This window comes from Dermacentor albipictus, chromosome 5 (assembly GCF_038994185.2).
Source record: "Dermacentor albipictus isolate Rhodes 1998 colony chromosome 5, USDA_Dalb.pri_finalv2, whole genome shotgun sequence".
NCBI classification, from domain to species: domain Eukaryota; kingdom Metazoa; phylum Arthropoda; class Arachnida; order Ixodida; family Ixodidae; genus Dermacentor; species Dermacentor albipictus.
Window position 1 is genome coordinate 39,189,370 of NC_091825.1, and position 12,498 is coordinate 39,201,867.

A 12,498-nucleotide genomic window follows, 5' to 3' on the forward strand; every position below is an offset into this window, starting at 1 on the left:
GGCTCACAAAAGGATTTCCAGCGTTGATTTCGCAGCACAGCAAGACGACATTGAATTTTCTTTTGAATGCGTCTGGCCTCTCTAAAGTCGTAAATGAATTTAGTCCGCCTGTACCGCCGCTCCGCTCGCCGGAGGATTGCACGCAGGCTCTGCATTTCCACATCAAAATATGTGTATTTCTCCAATAGCCGAAATGAACGCATAGCATCCTGCATAGCTATGGCGATCTGAGTTTCTAGCGTGGACGAAAAGCAGTCGTGATATGCATCTTCCATAAGTGATTTAAGCACGGGCCGACCTGTTGTTTGTTTAAAATTGAATGGGACCGATTTGGTTAGGTCTTTAATCTTTAGGTAAGTAGGAATGTGTTCGCTTCCGTGAGTTTATATGTCTGCGAACAAATGGACGTGGCGAGTTAGGCATCGCGAGACAAAAGCTAAGTCTAAGCAGCTACTTTACATCCAGCCGCCCGGAAACGAGGGACTGCCATCGTTTAGACAGAAAACTGCATGGTCACAGGCAAATAAAATGAGGTTTCTTTCTTTGAAATTTAACTTGACGCTTGCCCAAATTGAATGATGTGCGGTAATGTCCCCAACAACAATCCATGCACCAGGAGTCGCATCTATAATGCCACTCAGTCTCTGTCTGTCGAAACGACTTGATGGAGACAGGTAAGCGCCCACTAGAGTAAATGAAAGCTTGCGCTTTTTCACAGTCAAACAGACATACTGATTACTGCTATGTGGCAGCACTGGATGAACATTGTAAGTCAGTTCACACATATGTAGATTATCACCTTGCTTATGTCATTACAAGTGGATGACACATAAGGTTCATAGCCTGAGATCCGGACAGGTTTCTGCAGGTTCGGTTCATATACGACGATAATGGGGAATGCATTGGTGAAAATGTATTGGCGAAAATTAGCAATATGGCATTTCAGTCCATGGGCATTTCATTGGATAATAGACGCTTCCTTGACTTGTCTGACGAATGGCTTACGCTCTAGAGCTATTGTGCTTGCTATTGGTGGCTCGAAAGAACCGGGTCCAAATCGTCCAGCACTTGCAGTGAACCCAGAGCAGATGACGTCTGCATTTAATTTATCAACACGCGAATGACTTTCATTAGAGACTTGATTATTCCGATTACTTGCTTGTCTTGTACTCGCACGCGATCTGTGCCGTCATTGGTGCGTTGGTAGTCCGACATCAATCTTTGTTCTGCTGGAGGACGTAATGTCGGCAGTGCAGGCCAGACGTTTGCAGTAGACGTATTCAATGCGTCACCAGACGCCGCGTTGCTGGTGTGGGTGAGCGTCTTGGGAGCACGAGCTTTCTTTCACCATTTGTTTTAGGACATTCAGCTCTGTCTTGTGTCTCGGGCAGTCTTTCGAGGATGCTTCATGAGGACCAGAGCAATTCGCACACTTGAAATCAGTCGCACGGCAACATCAGTGCTGTGCTGCTCAGATAATTTTGGGCACACGATCGATTTTTTTGCATATGCCGTTCACATGCCCTATCTTCAAACAATTACGGCCCTGAAGTGGTCATGGAACGAACGGTACCACTGGATAACAAAAAAATCTGACTTTCACTTGTGACGGCAAGCTTTCTCCCTTGAAGGTTATCCTTGCACAACGTGATTCACCTAGGCGATGGATTTCAACAATAGTGACACCTGCTCTGGCGCGTTTAAACCACATAGGCAGATCGTTGTCACTCGTTCACTCGCCGACATCATAAATCACACCTGATGGAGTATCATTGTCCTGTGATATTATGGTGCGAGCATTAATCTTTCCTAGCACTTTCAGTGTTCTCAAGACATCCAGCACTGCTCTGTCCCTGACATCGACCGCGAAAATGTTCTTACGGGTGTTGATTCTCATATCTGTAATCTCATTCGGAACAAGAGCCTCCACTGTGACAGATATGGCTTGCCTGTTTAGCCGATTCAGGTCGTCGGTTGGCGTCTCGGGCAAGAAGAGCATGCTATGAGCCGCGTCATTGTTCTTTGCCATCGCCGTCGTCGTTGTTGAAGACGAGGAAGCAGTGACGATTCTCCTCTTTACTTTTTCTCTCACAACTGTGAAGTAGTCACCGTCATCCGATAGATACTCGTCTGAAGTAGAGTACAGCATGGTGTTCTCGCTGCCTGCGTCGCTCATGGGGTGGTTGCGCTTCCTAGAAGAGCTTGCCGCCGTGATGTCTGTCTCCTCCGGACGTCTATCAGACTCCGTTTCCATCGCCGAAGGTCTCGGGAGCGGCTTCTCCTGAAAGCACGCAAAAACACGCGTAAAATGAGTGCAGTACATAACGGGGTTCCGCTCAAGAGCCACTTCCTCGTATTCCAGCCCTCGGAGGTGGTGCTGCATGGCATATTACGGCAGCAAATCCTCTTTCTGTGCCCACAAGGAGAAGCGTAATAGACGTTAAAACATACGGTGTCTTTGTCCAAGCACTCGTCGACACTGTAGCACACGTTTCTGTAGTGAGTGCTAGCCTACGTAGACGTTTAAAGAAGGTACTCACCCCAGCAGCTACCGAGTGCTTCGTATGGCCGACGGTGGCGTGCTGGTTGTTCTTGGAATGTGTACTGCCCGGGTAATTGTAGCCGACCGCACTACTTCTGTTCTATTTGCTGTGATCGACCAGTGCCCTCGCGGCGTTATCCTTGGATTGGGCTTTTTGTCCACTCAATCTACTCTCATCCACTGCTTGACCGGCGTCCTTCAGTTGGAACTGCCTTAACTCAGCAATGCTCCGAGCACCACCCCACCGCACTTGTGCGGGCTTCACGATATGCGTCTGTCAGTTACTTATGCGTCTGAAACAGTTACTTATGGCACTTTGACCGCCCAGCCACAGGTTCCTGGCGGCGAATACGTGCTTCGCCCCATCATCGACGTGCTTTTGAACCTGAATGTTGCTGTTCCGAATAAGTTGGTCACAGTTACTAATAACGACGTCGTTCTACCACTTCTGAATTTAAGCCTGTGCCCTCAAGTGATTCTGGCCGGCATGTTCTTGGCCATCGCTTCTGGTGGTTTTGAGTTTGACATTGAGAGTCTGAATGCCGAGAAGGGCTTACTAATGCCGATTGTCGCTCACAGCTCGGGTATCTTAAAGGATTACTCTGCGAAAATGAGTGCACCTAACCACACCTCTGCAGAGGCCATGGATATACGTCTGCTGTTTGAATCGTATAGTGGCATCTTTGATTTCGGTGACGGCCTTTAGGCAAAACATCTGTTGTTCACCACCGTATAAACACTGGAGACACGAATCCTATCCGTCGGCGTCTGTGTGATGCATCGCATGCTGAACTTCGAGTCATTCAATCAGAGGTGGACAAAATGCTCGGCCAAGAGTCATCGAGCCATCAGCCAGCCCTTGGGCTTCGCATGTCGTCCTTGTGAAAAAGAAAGATGGCACCTGCCGTTGTTGCGTCAATTAAGCCCACAAAAAAATCACGCGGATAGACGTCTACCCACTACCACACAACCATGACGCCTTGGACTGCTTCCACGGAGGTAAATCCTTCTCGTCAAACGATCTCCAATCCGGCTACTGGCAGATTTCAGTTGATGAAATGGACCGCGAGAAGACGGCCTTCAAACCACCGGATGGCTTAAATTAGTTGAAAATTATGCCCTTTGGCATCTGCAATGCTCCTGCCACATTTGCACGTATGATGGATTGTTCTGTGAGGATACAATTGGACCACCTCTTTTTGTTGCCTCGACGACGTTATTGTTTTTTCTCCCACGTTCGGCAGCCACCTTACCCGACTCGCTGCAATTCTTGCTGTCTTCCGAAAAGCCGGCCGTTAACTGAACTCCACGAAGTGTCACTTCGGGCGTCGTCACGTTACCGTGTTGCGACACCTCGTTGACGTATCCAGTGTCTGACCAGATCGGGAAAAATTTCGCGCCGTACGCAGTTTCCCTGTGCCAAGTTCTGCCTTTGACGTGTGCTGCTTTGTCGGCCTGTGCTCTTACTTTCGCCGTTTCGTCAAAAACTTCGCCGACGCTTCTCGGCCTTTGACAGATCTTGTAAAGAAGAACATGCATTCTCATGGGGACCGGAGCAGGCTCGCGCGTTCAACGCTGTCATCGGGCTTCTGACCACACTTTCCATACTAGCCCACGTTGATCCGTCTTTACCGACCAAAGTCCACACTGACGCAAGCGGCCATGACGTCCGCGTTGTGCTCGCCAAACAACAGAATGGTACCGAGTGCCTGATAGCTTACACCAAGCCGCCTGCTGTCACCTGCCGAGAGAAATTACTCATCACCAAGCTGGAGTGCTTCGCTTTAGTTACGGCTGTGGCCAAGTTCCGGTCAGAATTTTACGGTCGCACGTTTTGGGTCGTCACGGACCATCACGCACTCTGCTGGCTGTCTTCCCTATTAGCACTCTGCTAGTCGCTGGGCTTGGCGACTCCAGGAATTTTAATTTAGTGTCCGTTACAAGACTGGACTCCTCCACAAGGGCACTGACTGTCTCTCGCGTCACCTCGTGGATCATCTTAATCCTGTTGCGCATGATCCGGTGACCTGCGTGATGGCTTTGACTGAAATGACCGACAAGCGCGCAGAACAACAACGCGGCGCATAACTTACAGTCCATCATCGCCGCAGTGCAATCTGACCGCACTGACAGCACGTGCCGCATGTTCGTGCTGCATAACGGTAGCTTCTACCGCCGCAATATCAAGCCCGAAGGTCCTGAGTTGCTCCTTGCCTTTCCTCGTCATCTGCGATCCGTCGTTCTCGAACAACTTCATGATGCACCGACGGTGGGCCACGTTGAAGTTTTGCGTACATACGACCTCGTACGATGCCGGTTCTTCCGGCCGGGTCTCTGCCACTCTGTGCGTCGTTATGACGCAACTTGCGAATATTGTCAGCGCCGTCGGACTACTCTGTCCTATTGAAGTTCCTTATGAACCGTTCTTTTGCGTAGGCCTTGATCTGCTTGGCCCTTTTCCTATGACGACTAGAGTGAATAAGTCGATAGCCGTCGCTACTGATTACGCGACACGCTACGCGATAACCAAGACGTTGCCGACTAGTTGCGCTACAGACGTCGCTGATTTGCTCCACGATATAATTCACGATGGTGCACCTCGACGTTACTTACAGACCGCGGCCGCTCATTCTTATCTCGAGTTGTCGATGACCTCCTCCACTCTTGTGCCAGTAGGCACAAGCTGTCTACCGCCTACCAACCACAAACAAACGGTCTTACGGCAGGCCTCAACCAAACAATCACATTGATGCTGTGAATGTACATCTCCAACGATCTCCGTGACTGGGACGCCACGCTAGCTTAGGTGACGTTCGCGTATAACTCGTACTGACATGTGACCACAGGATACTCGCGCTTTTACCTCTTGTATGGTCGCAGCCCCACATTGTCATTACACACCAGCCTCCCTTCTGTGCAGCGTGTTACAACTCAGTACGCTCGTGAAGTCAGCAGTCGTGCTCACGTGGCACGTCAAGTAACCGGATCTTGTTTATTACTGTCGCAGCATACACAAAAAGAGTGTTACGACCGCTGCCATCATGATGTTAAGCTCGCGCCAGGTGCTTGCGTGCTCCTCTCGTCACCATGTCATCGGGTTGGCCGCTCTCAGAAGCTTCTCTCTCGCTACACAGGGTCTTATGAAGTCCTGCGCAACTTAACGACGTGAATTACGAGATTTCGCCGCTGCACTTTGATGTATCTTCAAGTCAGATGCCTGTTGACGTCGTGCACGCTTTGCGGCTGAAGCCATACTTCGCCGGCAATTCATCGCCTACCATGCGCCGAGCCGGCGCTTCGCCCCCCGGGGGTCCTGCTAAGGAATGATGAAAGAAGACCGAGGAAGATCGGAGACGCTGGCTGCTCTGCGTGTTGTTGTTGGTGAGCCATCTTAACTACTGTGACTCCTCCTATATATATATATATATATATATATATATATATATATATATATATATATATATATATATATTGTCACGAACGGAAAAGCCAGTCACTCAGTTCTAAGCGAACAGCCATTTACAGTTCGTTTTTGCAGCAGCTACTACGCACACTTCTTCCTCGACTTCTAGCGTAACTAGTGCGTGCCATTACATCTCCCTCCAAAACAATAAATAAATACAGTTGGGGAGGTGTTCAATGCCACAAGGAGAAAATAAAAGAAATGAGAAAGACAACGGACGTGACGACAAGGGCCGCATCACAATGCTTGTGGATGAGAGTCAGCGCGAATGGTAGGGCTTCATCCTGGTAACGTGAAAAATGTCAGAGGAACGTGGTCTACGGGAGTGGCGTGAAGTGTCGGCTGGAATAAGTTCGTAGTTGAAAGCACTTAGACGACGCAAATCTATGTAGGTTCCAAAGTATCGGCGCAATAGTTTTTCTGACCAGCCTCGTTGACGTATAGGGGTCCAAACCCATACAAAATCTCCCTGGTTGTATGTGACATCTCGATGGCATATGCTGTACCGACGAGCATCTTGACTTTGTCGGGATAAAATTCGTTGCCGCGCAAGGTGCCGCGCTGCTTCGGCACGCTGAACAAAGGCGTCTGTATCTGGTGCGGTAGGTTGAGACGAAGTTGGTAGGAGCATCACGTCGAGCATAGTGGTGACGTCACGTCCGTAGACCAGCCGAAAAGAAGGAAACCCGGTGGTTTCTTGTAGGGCAGTGTTGTACGCGAATGTCACATACGGGAGCAGTTCGTCCCAATTTTTAAGATGCGTGGCAACATACATGGAAAGCATATCCGCAATCGTTTTGTTGAGGCACTCAGTTAAACCGTTAGTCTACGGGTGATACGCAGTTGCCGTACAGTGCGTAGTTCCACTCATCTGCAGAATATCTCGGACCAACTGGGCAGTGAAGGCCCTACCACGGTGTGTGATGACGACAACGGGAGCACCATGTCGAAGGACGATGTTTTTGATAAAGAAGCTAGCAACATCTGACGCAGGAGCTCTCTGAACGGCTTGTCTTTCGCAGTATCGAGTGAGGTAATCGGTGGCTACAACGACACAGCGGTTATCAGCCGAGGACTTAGGAAATGGGCCGAGTAAATCCATCCCGACTTGTTCAAAATGTAAACAAGGAGGTCGGACAGGCTGAAGCAGACCGGCTGGTTTCAGTGGTGGAACGGTGCGGCGCTGGCAATCTCGAGAACTTCTGACGTACTGCTTCACAGTTTTTGTGAGTTTTCGCCAATAGTACTTCTGCTTGATCCTCGCGAGAGTACGCGTGGAACCAAGATGCCCGGACGTTGGTTCGTCGTGGCATGCACGTAGAACCTCGTCGCGGAGAGTAGCGGGAACAACTAGACGAAAACGGTTGCCGTAGGGTGAAAGTCCCGCTGGTATAGGATGTCGCCACGTAGGCAGAAACAGGACAAGTGACGCGCGAATTGCCGTAGGGGTTGTGGTCGGCTTCCTTCAAGGCATTCAATTAAGGGCTGGAGCTCGGAATCTTCGCTTAGCTGTTGAGCAAGGTTTAAAGACGGAAGGGTACAAAGAAAACCAGAATCGTCGTCAGTATCTAGGGGTGCGGGTTCGACGGGGGCGCGGGAGAGACAGTCGGCGTCAGTGTGTTTTTGGCCAGACTTATAGATGATGGTCACATCAAATTCCTGCAACCAAAGGGTCCATCATGCGAGACGGCCTGAAGGATCTTTGAGATTCGCCAGCCAGCAGAGAGAGTGGTGGTAGCTGACGACACGGAAGGGGCGTCCGTACAGGTATGGGCGGAACTTCTGGATAGCCCATATGACTGCCAGACATTCTTTTTCAGTTTCTGAGTAGTTTTTTTCAGCAGCAGACAAGGTTCGGCTGGCATACGCAATAACGCGCTCAACACCAGCTTGAAACTGTACGAGTGTCGCTCCGAGACCAACGTTACTAGCATCAGTATGATCTTCTGTGTCAGCCTCGGTGTCAAAGTGACCAAGGATCGGTGGTGTCTGTAGACGTCACTGAAGGTCGTGGAAGCCGTCGGATTTTGCCGGGCCCCAAACAAATGTGACGTCGTTCTTTATGAGTCGTTGCAAAGGTTCGTCTATTTCACAAAAATTGGGTACAAAACAGCAGTAATACGCACAAATCCCTAAAAATCGGCGGACATCGTGTTTTGTCTTCGGTATCGGGAACAGAGCAACTGCCATGGCTTTGTCGGGGAAAGGGCGCGCACCGGTGCTGCTGACAATATGACGTAGAAATTTGAGCTCCTCGTAGCCAAAGTGACATTTTTCGGGCTTCAGGGAGAGACCGGTGGTGCGGATAGCTTGAAGAACCGTCTCAAGCCACTGGATGTGTTGTTCAAACGTGGTGGAAAAAACAACTACATCGTCTAAGTAGACTAAACCCGAGTTCCACTTGAGGTCAGATAAAACTGTGTCCATCATGCGTAGGAATGTGGCCGCAGCGGAACACAATACAAAATGGAGGACCTTAAATTGATAGAGACCGTCGGGTGTTATAAACACCGTTTTCCTGGTCCCGTCCATCAACTTCAATTTGCCCGTACCCACTACGCAGATCCATTGAAGAAAAGTAACGGGCATGTCGCAGGCGATCGAAGCAGTCGTCTATTCGAGGAAGTGGGCAAACGTCTTTTTTCGTGATCTTGTTCAATTTGCGATAATCGACACAGAATCAAACTGAACCGTCCTTCTTTGAACTAATACATCAGGTGAAGCCCAAGGACTTGTCGATGGTTGAATGACACCATCGTCGAGCATTTGTTTAACTTCATGACGAATAGCATCCTGTTCTCTCTGCGACGCGCGATAAGCGTGCTGGCGAACAGGTTGGACGGTCGGTTCAGTGATGATTCTGTGTTTGATTAAAGGAGTCTGTTTGACCTTCGACATGGTGGCGAAACAGTCGCTAAATGACGATAGCAGAGTGAGGAGCCTCTCCTTCTCGTTTTGGTCTAGCTGTGGGTTGACGTTGATGTGACTGGTCAAGTCCACATCGCTGGGTTCCGGAATGGAGATTGTCGTTACCGAAGCACAGGTGTCGGACTCGGCCACCGTTTCAAAGTAGGCCATGGCGGTATGCCTCGCAAAGTACTTGTATTCGCCACTGATGTTGGTAACTAGAATCGTGGTTTGCCTATGTTGGAGCACTACGAGACCTCGTGCGACGCCGACTTCGCGATCCAGCAATATGGTGAGGTCACATTCGGCGATGCCTATTCCTAGTTGGTCTTGGGGGCACTCAAAGAGGACGAAGATGCTACTTCGAGGCGGTAATGTTACGCAGTCATCGACCACGCGTAAAACCACGCGGTCATGTTCATCCTCCACACTGGAATCCGAAGAAAGAGAGTTAGAAAATGTCACGAACAAGTCACGAAGGTTAATGATCGCACAATATTCCTGCAGAAATTCCATGCCCAGTATAACTAGCCGAGAACACTTGGGCAGCACAAGGAAAGACACTACGAAAGTCGAAGTAGAAATTGCAAGTCTGGCGGTGCATCGTCCAATGGGTGACACGTGGTGTCCTCCGGCCGTAATCAGATGTGGGCCGTCCCACGCTGTCAGCACCTTGCGTAGCCGAGTGGCCAGTGAGACACTCATAACCGAGTAGTCAGCTCCCGTATCGACAAGTGCAGTTACCGGAGAACCGTCGATGGAAGCAGTAATAGCAGCAGAAGTTCTTTTTGCAGTTTCGAATGAAGGCGTCAGCGGTACGTCGCGAGGGGATGGCGTCGGCGGTGGATATTTGACGGTTCGCATGACAGCCGCCTCACCCCCGGAGGTCACGGTTTTCAGGTTCCCCGGCGCGGACTTCCACCGTTGACTCCAGCGGAATCAAAGGTGGGTCGAGCACGGTTTGGTGACGCGTACCGACGAGGTGAAGGCGATCGTGACTGTTTTCGCTGTGGGGCAGGAGGAAGCCGGTTACTTTCTAAGTATTGCTCGATTTTGTGTGGGCGTTGACCAGAGCGCGGGCAGCGGGCGTCCAGATGGTATCCCCGCAGACCAATCCGCCTGTACTGGCAGTCGCGATACATGTGACCAGCCTCCCCGCAGTGTTAGCACAACGGACTGTTGTCGGGGGTGCGCCATACTGTATACTTGCGCGGACCAGGATGAAAGGGTGCCTGCGGATTCGTACGGTGGATCGGACTTGGGGTGCGTTGAGAAATCCCAGCAGACGGCTGCGAAAAATGGCCCGTCGATGGTGCGCAAGCCCGAAGAGCATCCACGTACGAGAACGCGGGAGGTTTGGGTCGTGTTGGTGGCGAGGGCTGAACCACTTTGCTGATTTCTTCCCGAATGACATCCGTAAGAACCGCGGCACTGGGAGGTGCCGGATCCGATGCATAGGACTTCTGCAGTTCTTCTCGAACTATTTGTCGTATTAGCTCGGTAAGGGACTCCCTCTCATTATTTGCAGGTACGAGAGAGCATGCAGCAGCCATGGTGGTCTGGCGTTCTACTGCGAGAGCCGCTGCCGAAGCATATGTTCTATGACTGTTGCCTCACGAACGAACTGAGAGAGTTTTGTAGAAGGATTGCGCACGAGGCCCGCGAAAAGCTGTTCCTTTACGCCCCCCATTTACAGATGCACCATCTCTTCTGGCACTATTGGATCGGCCAGACGGAACAATCGGGTCATGTCTTCGATGAACATGGCGACGGTTTCGTTTGGTATTTGGAACCTCGAAGACAGTGCCTCTTCGGCTCTTTCTTTCCTTTCGAGAGTGCTGAAGGCTTCGCAAAACAGTGGATAAAACTCCTGCCAGCTGGTAAATGAGGTTTCGTGGTTCTAGTACCATACTCTCGCCACGTCTAAAAGGGAAAAGTAGACGTTCTTCAACTTAGGGCGATCGTCCCAGTCGTTAAATTGGCGACCCGGTCGAAATGGTCCAACCAATATTCAACGTCCTCAAGGGTGTCGCCATGGAACGGGTTAGGCGTGCGAGGCACGTTGAGAATGCATGATACGGCAGCATTTGGGATCCCTTCGGCTTGGCTTGCGGTAGTGGTTGACATCTTCCTCTTGGAGCTTTCCAGGGGACTGTATTGCATTGGAAGACTTTGGAGGCAACGGCTGCTTCGATAGATTTCTGCCGTCCCCGAGGTACTGGCATCGGTAGCTTCTGGTTCAGGACCCATAGACATGCGATGGATGCGTACCCAGCACCTCCAACACTGTGTCACGAGAGGAAAAGCCAGTCGGTCAGTTCTAAGCGAACGGCCGTTTACAGTGCGTTTTTGCAGCAGCTACCACGCACACTTCTTCCGCGACTTCTAGCGTAACTAGTGCATGCCATGATATATATATATATATATATATATATATATATGTATATATATTGTGAGACGAGGTTTAGGCAGCCAGTCTCTTCTTTATTCTCCCGAGACAGAGCCCCACCACCAGGCCCCAAAACGGTGATGATGAGTATGTACAGGTGAGAATATGAAGCGTATGAATAATGCTCACACTAATTTCCCCGCACGCGCAAGCGGCCAGCCAGGCCGCGACTTAGCCAGGAGGGGAACGCCGAACGAATCGTTTTAGGCGCGAAACGTGAACGATCTCCGAACCACGACAACGATGGTCGGAAGAAACGTCTACGGGAGTAACGCGATAGTTCACGGGGGATGTTTGTTCGTTAATAATATAGGGTCCAAGAAAGCGGGATTCAAACTTCTCGCACAAACAGGGTGCACGAATAGGCGTCCAAAGAAGCACTTCCTCTCCGGGACGAAAGGAGACGTCGCGACGAGAGCTGTCGTAACGTTGCTTGCGATCTAGCTGACTGACTTCTGTGTTGAAACGAGCACGTTGACGGCATTCCTCAAGTCTCGAAACGAACTGTTCGGGTATACTGTCTGAGGTGTTAGTTGGAGCATTGAAGAAAGCGGCGTCGATGGTGAATGTAGGTGAACGGCCGAAAACTAGGTAGAAAGGTGAGTATCCCGTAGTTCGTTGGATAGCGGTGTTGTGAGCAAAAGTCACGAAAGGTAAAAGTTTGTCCCAATTGTCGTGGTTTGGCCCGATATACATCGATATCATATCTATTAGTGTGCGATGAAATTGCTCGGTTAAGCCATTTGTTTGTGGGTGATATGCGGATGTCGTCTTATGAACTGTGCCACAAGCTCCGAGTACTTCTGCGAGCATTGTTGACATGAAAGTTTTGCCACGGTCGCTTAACAGTACACGAGGGGCACCATGGCGCAGCACAATGGCATCGAGAAAGAAGGTGGCGACGTCGGAGGCTGAACTAGAGCGTAGAGGAGCGGTCTCTGCGTAACGTGTGAGCTGGTCAACAGCTGTCACGATCCATCGATGACCCGCTGGCGTTATGGGCAAAGGGCCGACTAGGTCTATCCCAACGATGGCAAACGGTGTCTCGGGACATGGGATGGGCTGTAAAAGCCCAGCAGGAGGCGAAGTCGGTGGTTTCCGCCGTTGACACTGAACGCAAGAAGCGACGTACTTGGC